This window comes from Rutidosis leptorrhynchoides, chromosome 3 (genome assembly GCF_046630445.1).
Source record: "Rutidosis leptorrhynchoides isolate AG116_Rl617_1_P2 chromosome 3, CSIRO_AGI_Rlap_v1, whole genome shotgun sequence".
Classification (NCBI taxonomy): Eukaryota; Viridiplantae; Streptophyta; class Magnoliopsida; order Asterales; family Asteraceae; genus Rutidosis; species Rutidosis leptorrhynchoides.
The window spans coordinates 395860701-395867473 of record NC_092335.1 but is presented as its reverse complement, the minus strand read 5'-3'; the positions used below and the strand labels follow the sequence as shown (position 1 = coordinate 395867473).

Genomic DNA, 6773 nt, shown 5'->3' with positions numbered 1-6773 from the left:
AACCACAATACCCTCTTTAGTGCCATAGAAGAAGAAATATGCTCGTAAAATCCCTTTTTGCGTGGGAATTTAAAAGTGTGTCACGTTGTTGATGCAAATCTTCGAGGATTGAAATGACAAGCTCCTCTGTTTAGCTCTCCTGCTAACCTTGATTCTCTCGCTAGATTGATTTACTAAAATTGTGGTATCAGTTGGCCAGGCAAGACAAACAGTCGGAAAGAAAAATAGTACTATGAAATATGAAAAAAAATTGAAATGACAAGCCCCACTACCACAAATTATGACATAGACTCGACCACTTGAGCCGACCTTAGACTGGCACCCCTCCAAAATGTAATGAAAATCACCAACCTAGGCCATGGACCTTCTTGATAATCCATTGACCTCATCCAGGTAAGTGAATATTTCAATTGCCTGGTTCCCATTTTATACTACCTATATCCCCGAATGCTTTTCTCCTCCCACCGATGTGGGATAAACTTAATATTCACCCAAACCTTTTTATACTTCAACATTTTACCATTTTCAAGTCTTACAATTCTTTTATAATTTCCTTTCAATTAAAATATATAAATAATAAATAATAAATAAAACTCCCAACAGGATGTTAAAAACAATTTTCATTGAATGTATCAAAGAGTTTAAATTAGAAATACGAACTTATCGGTCTAAGGATATTAACTGTGTATCTTTATATTCAACACCAAGTGGAGGTGCACAACTAGGAAATTTGTGCTGAATGAGTATCACTTTTGATTTACTTCAAAATAGCACACATTCAAACTATGTAACAGAAATCGTGAATGTATTCCAATCAGCATGATCATGTATGTATCATATTTTTTTACAGTGTAACCAATTAAGATAATCACGAGTTTTAGATGATTATGTATGTCAATTCATATGTGCGTGTCCATTAGCCGAAGGAGAACTTTTTTTTTTTTTTTTTACCAGGAGGGGTATATGAGCGTGATGAGATGGCGTTCGGTACAGCAGTAGCCTGTGGTGTTATTAATATAATACCTACAGCCGCCAACTTTGCAGGATCCAACGGCTTTGTGAACACTAATATCGACTCAAGTGGATCCTGCAAACATAACGAAACCTTAATTAGTATTTCAATTCAATTTCTATAACCTAAATTCTTGTACAAAACGATTCTAATGATTAATAAATGTAAATGTATGCCATTAAATATACTAAAAAATACGTTTAACCGATTCCCTTTTAGCTACACTTTTTGAGCTGACCCATTTGAGTTCAAAACGGGACATATTTACGCGGATCACATAAGTAAACAAGTCATGACAGGACACATAAATGCGAGCAATGAGAATGTGAAATAAGATATGTTATAAAATTTTACCGTTTCAAATAGTATAATAACTAACATGTTGAATGTTGACTATGGTTAGAAGAAAAATACTAGTACAATCATGATCTAAAAAGTTGTAAACATTTTTGTAATCAATTGTTCGACCTATTAAACCCATTTGACCCAGTCTGCTTTTCATTAAACTTCAAAATTTGAGCGACATAAAATCAAAATGGAACCCAAATCAACCTTTCCGTAATTAAAAGGGTCAAAATAGCCACCTTTAAGAATTATTATGGTTAGCATGATACCTTGTACACCATCTGGATATTGTTATAAACATTGTTAAAGAAAAGGTTTAAAACAAGAATGAGTGGGTCAGAAACTTACTTTTTCTTGTATTAAATCGATGAGTTTTTTCCTTTGGTATACATTATATGGATTGGTATCGTTAACTGGCGGATGAGGCTGTAACCCAAATCAATAAGACGCATATCAGCTTCAATACATTTAACTATTTGATTTTCAGGTGACATATATAAACAGTTTTTGCACCTGAAATGAAAACCAATTTTAATTTTTATTCACAAGCAAATACTAACCTTTAAACATCACAAAATAGGTTTTTTCCATCTTTCCTGCTAACAGAAAAATGAAAATAAATGCAAGATGAATTTCATCTCAAGAATAATGAGTATTATTCGAGGCCTTTATACTTTAACCACAATAAATCAAAAAATACACAGCCACTCAACTTTATTCAAAAAACTTTTTAAGCACATATCATAAAACCACATGTATACTTGTTGCAAGTTTGTAAGCTCAATTTGTGTATCTGATGCGGGTGAGCTGAGCAATATAACCAGCAACACAACTAGCACAAGCTCAAATGATGTCACACTCGAATCTGGTCAAGCAATGGTCGTTTTGCCATCTATTTCGTATCATCTAACTGTTTTTGGAGCTGGTTCAAGAAGCTCAGGGGTGACCCTACTTCAGTCCTTAAACTGAAGTAATTAAGTTTTCATGAATAAAGTTTTTATGGTTGAAGGCAAGCCAGCAACGAAGAAGAACCAGCTAGCCGGACCAGCAAATGAACTCTAGTTTAGCCAGTAAAGCTTTAATTCACTCAGCCGGGTAACCAGCAAATCGTACCAGCAAAGTTATACTCAGACGAGCCAGCTAGTTCAACCAGCTGAAGAATTTTAAGTTCAACCAGAACACGAAACTTAGTTCAACCAGCAGGCGACGCTATTTTCTTTCTAAAGGGCCAGCTTGCTGATACGATTCAAAGTTTACTTATGCATTTCAATAAACCGGTCAGGTCATGTGCTTAACACGTGCACGACTGTTCTAGAAGAATGTTAGCTGTCCAAGGAAGATTTCCATCTATCATTGGATGCTTTTTATCATGGAAGGAGCACTACCAAATGGCAGGCTTTTGCAGATTGTGTCCTTTATTCTTATTGGCTAATTTGTAATTGTTTGTCCTTTTTGTCTCCATTTCCTTTTATGTTTTTGTCTTTCTAGTAAGTAGATGTTAAGCTTCTCCTATAAATAGAGAGCTCTTGTAATTGTAAAACTTGGTTGATGATTGAATGAAAAGTTTGATAGAGCTTATCTATTTACAAAATCTCTGTGTCTTTACGAATCTTTGATTCCGGTGGCTAAGAGTGGTTTCTTTATCAGTGTTTGTGGTGTTACTTTATCAAACATTGTGGCGAAATCCAAATCTTCATATCTGATATTATAGTTGTGGTGGAATCTTTATCAGCTGCAGTTGAAGACTTGGAGTGTTTCTAGATCTCTAATTGTGGTGGTATCTTTATCAATTAAGGGTTTAGATTCTCTATCCTTTGTGTTCTTATTTCAGAGTTTTATACTCTGTTTTAGGGCTGTTACTGTTACAAACTGGGTGTTAGTGTTCAGATCTGTTGAGTGAAGAAAGCTTGTTCTAAACTGCGTTTTTAAAGTCATAATCACGCATCAAAGTGGTATCAGAGCTTAGGTTGTTCAATCGAAGCTTTCTTATCAATTTTTATTGTTATTTCAGTTCATACTCTGTTTTATAGCTGTTAAGCTTTATTTCATATCTGGGTTTCTATTTGTTGCCGAAGGTTTATTTCAGACCTGATATTTGAAATGGCTGATATTCCAAGAAATATGACTCTTGAAGAAGCTCATAATCTTAGAAGTGATAGAGGTATTGAAGCTCTACAACATCAGATGGAAAGAATGGTTAACTTGTTGGAATATGGTGTTCCAAGAAGAAATAAAGTTAGATCTGAAAATGGAGATACAACTATTGTGTCTTCTAGTACTGAATCTGAGGATGGTAGCCATGGGTCTACTGACGGATCTCATGCTTCTTCACAAAGAAGAAGAAGGCATAGGAAAAAAGCTAATGATTTGAAAGATATCAAGATAGATCCACCTGATTTTGAAGGGTCCTCTAATCCTGAAGATTACTTTGAATGGGTTCAGGCCATGGATAGAATTATGGAGGTTAAAGGCTACGATGATAAAAAGGCCTTTAAAGTTGCTGTAATCAGATTAAAGAAGTATGCTTCAATGTGGTATGATAATCTAAAAAAAGAAAGGCAATATGAAGGGAAGAAAACAATCAAAACCTGGTCCAAGTTAAAAGAGTGTATGCAAAAAAGGTTTGTTCCTCAAGCTTACAAGCAAGAGCTGTATATCCAGATGAATACACTCAACCAAGGCAGCATGAATGTTGTTGATTACATCAGAGAGTTTGAGCAGCTCAAGATTCGTACAAATGTTAAAGAAGCTGAAGAACACACTATAGCAAGATTCGTTGGAGGCTTAAATGCTTCTATTGCTGATCAAGTTGAAATGCAGCCTCTATGGACTTTTGAGAGTGCTTGCAAGCTGGCTATTCAAGTAGAGAAACGAGCAAAGAAGAAAATTAATTTTAAGTCTTATTCCAAGCCAGCTGTGCTGCCTATGAAGGGTCAATCATCTATGCTGCCTAGGCATAACGAGGCAGCATCCAAAGTATCTAAAGGCAAAGAGCGGGTTGTAGCTGGTCCTAAAGATGATAGAAGAAAATGCTTCAAGTGCCATGGATTTGGGCATTTTCAAGCTCAATGTCCTAACCAGCGTGCTCTTACACTAAAGGAGATTGAAAATTTGGAAGGGGGTTTTGAAACTGAACCAGCATATGATGAGTCTGATAGTGAAGAGTTTGTTGCTGCTGATATTGGAGAGTTTTTAGTGGTTCGAAGAGTAATGCACTCAGCTGAGACTATTGAAGATAAGAGCCAGCGAGAAAACATCTTTCATTCAAGGTGCACAGTCAAGGGCAAAGTGTGCAGCCTTATTGTTGATGGAGGCAACTGTGCAAACGCAACATCTGCTCACATGATGGAAAAGCTTGAGCTGGTTACAAAGAAACATCCTCATCCATACAAACTTCAATGGCTTAACCAAGGCAGTGAGGTATAGGTTACTCGCCAAGTTACTGTTCCATTTTCTATTGGTACTGTTTATCAAGATGATATCACTTGTGATGTTATTCCTATGGATGCTTGTCATTTGCTGCTTGGTAGACCTTGGTTATTTGATAAGTATGTCTATCATAATGGACATCAAAATACTTACTCGCTGTATGTGAATGGAAAGAAGGTCACCCTCACTTCTTTAAAGCCTAGTGAAATACCAGAGCTGACCCTACTGTTAAGAATGATAAAACTTTGTTTATGACTCAAGCTGAAGTTGATACTGAATTAAAGGGTGGTACTGGTGCGTATTTATTGCTGATGGTTGAAAGTGATGAGTTGAACCAGCATGATGAAATACCAGCTAGGGTAAAGCCATTGTTATCCGAATTTGTTGATGTGTTTCCTACTGAGTTACCTACTGGTTTACCACCAATCAGGGGTATTGAACATCAAATTGATCTTGTACCTGGATCTGTTCTTCCTAATAAAGCAGCTTATCGATGTTCCCCTCATGAAGCAAAAGAATTAGAAAAGCAAGTTAATGAGCTGGTTGCCAAGGGGTATGTTAGAACCAGCATGAGTCCTTGTTCAGTACCAGCTTTGCTGGTTCCAAAGAAAGATGGTTCTATGAGAATGTGTGTAGACAGCAGGGCTATTAACAACATCACCATCAAGTATAGGTATCCCATACCTATATTAGATGATATGCTAGATGAGCTGCATGGCTCTTGTGTATATAACCAGCAACACAACTAGCACAAGCTCAAATGATGTCACACTCGAATCTGGTCAAGCAATGGTCATTTTGCCATCTATTTCGTATCATCTAAGTATTTTGGAGCTGGTTCAAGAAGCTCAGGGGTGACCCTACTTCAGTCCTTAAACTGAAGTAGTTAAGTTTTCATGAATAAAGTTTTGATGGTTGAAGGCAAGCCAGCAACGAAGAAGAACCAGCTAGCCAGACCAGCAAATGAACTCTAGTTTAGCCAGTAAAGCTTTAATTCACTCAGCCGGGTAACCAGCAAATCGAACCAGCAAAGTTATACTCAGACGAGCCAGCTAGTTCAACCAGCTGAAGAATTTTAAGTTCAACCAGAACACGAAACTTAGTTCAACCAGCAGGCGACGCTATTTTCTTTCTAAAGGGCTAGCTTGCTGATACGATTCAAAGTTTACTTATGCATTTCAATAAACCGGTTAGGTCATGTGCTTACCACTTGCACGACTGTTCTAGAAGAACGTTAGCTGTCCAAGGAAGATTCCCATCTATCATTGGATGCTTTTTATCATGGAAGGAGCACTACCAAATGGCAGGCTTTTGCAGATTGTGTCCTTTATTCTTATTGGCTAATTTGTAATTGTTTGTCCTTTTTGTCTCCATTTCCTTTTATGTTTTTGTCTTTCTAGAAAGTAGCTGTTAAGCTTCTCCTATAAATAGAGAGCTCTTGTAATTCTAAAACTTGGTTGATGATTGAATGAAAAGTTTGATAGAGCTTATCTATTTACAAAATATCCGTGTCTTTACGAATCTTTGATTCCGGTGGCTAAGAGTGATTTCTTTATCAGTGCTTGTGGTGTTACTTTATCAAACATTGTGGTGAAATCCAAATCTTCATATCTGATATTATAGTTGTGGTGGAATCTTTATCAGCTGTAGTTGAAGACTTTGAGTGTTTCCAGATCTCTAATTGTGGTGGTATCTTTATCAATTAAGGGTTTAGATTCTCTATCATTTGTGTTCTTATTTCAGAGTTTTATACTCTATTTTAGAGCTGTTACTGTTACAAATTGGGTGTTAGTGTTCAGATCTGGTGGGTGAAGAAAGCTTGTTCTAAACTGCGTTTTTAAAGTCATAATCACGCATCAGTATCATTATCAGCTTCTGCTTGTTGCAGGGGCGGAGGGAGGGGGTGCAAGTGGGGTCGACCGCCCCCGACGATCGAAATTTTTTTAGTGCATTTTTATGTTAAATTTGACGTTTTTTCCAATTTTTT

The 6773-nt window shown here is 36.6% G+C and overlaps 1 non-coding gene across 1 annotated transcript; it reads right to left on the bottom strand.

The window, feature by feature from the left end:
• Positions 1–239: 239 nt before the first annotated feature.
• LOC139903694 (U1 spliceosomal RNA) lies at positions 240–401 on the bottom strand. The gene has a single exon (XR_011778499.1). It is a non-coding gene; the product is annotated as a U1 spliceosomal RNA (small nuclear RNA).
• Positions 402–6773: the final 6372 nt, after the last annotated feature.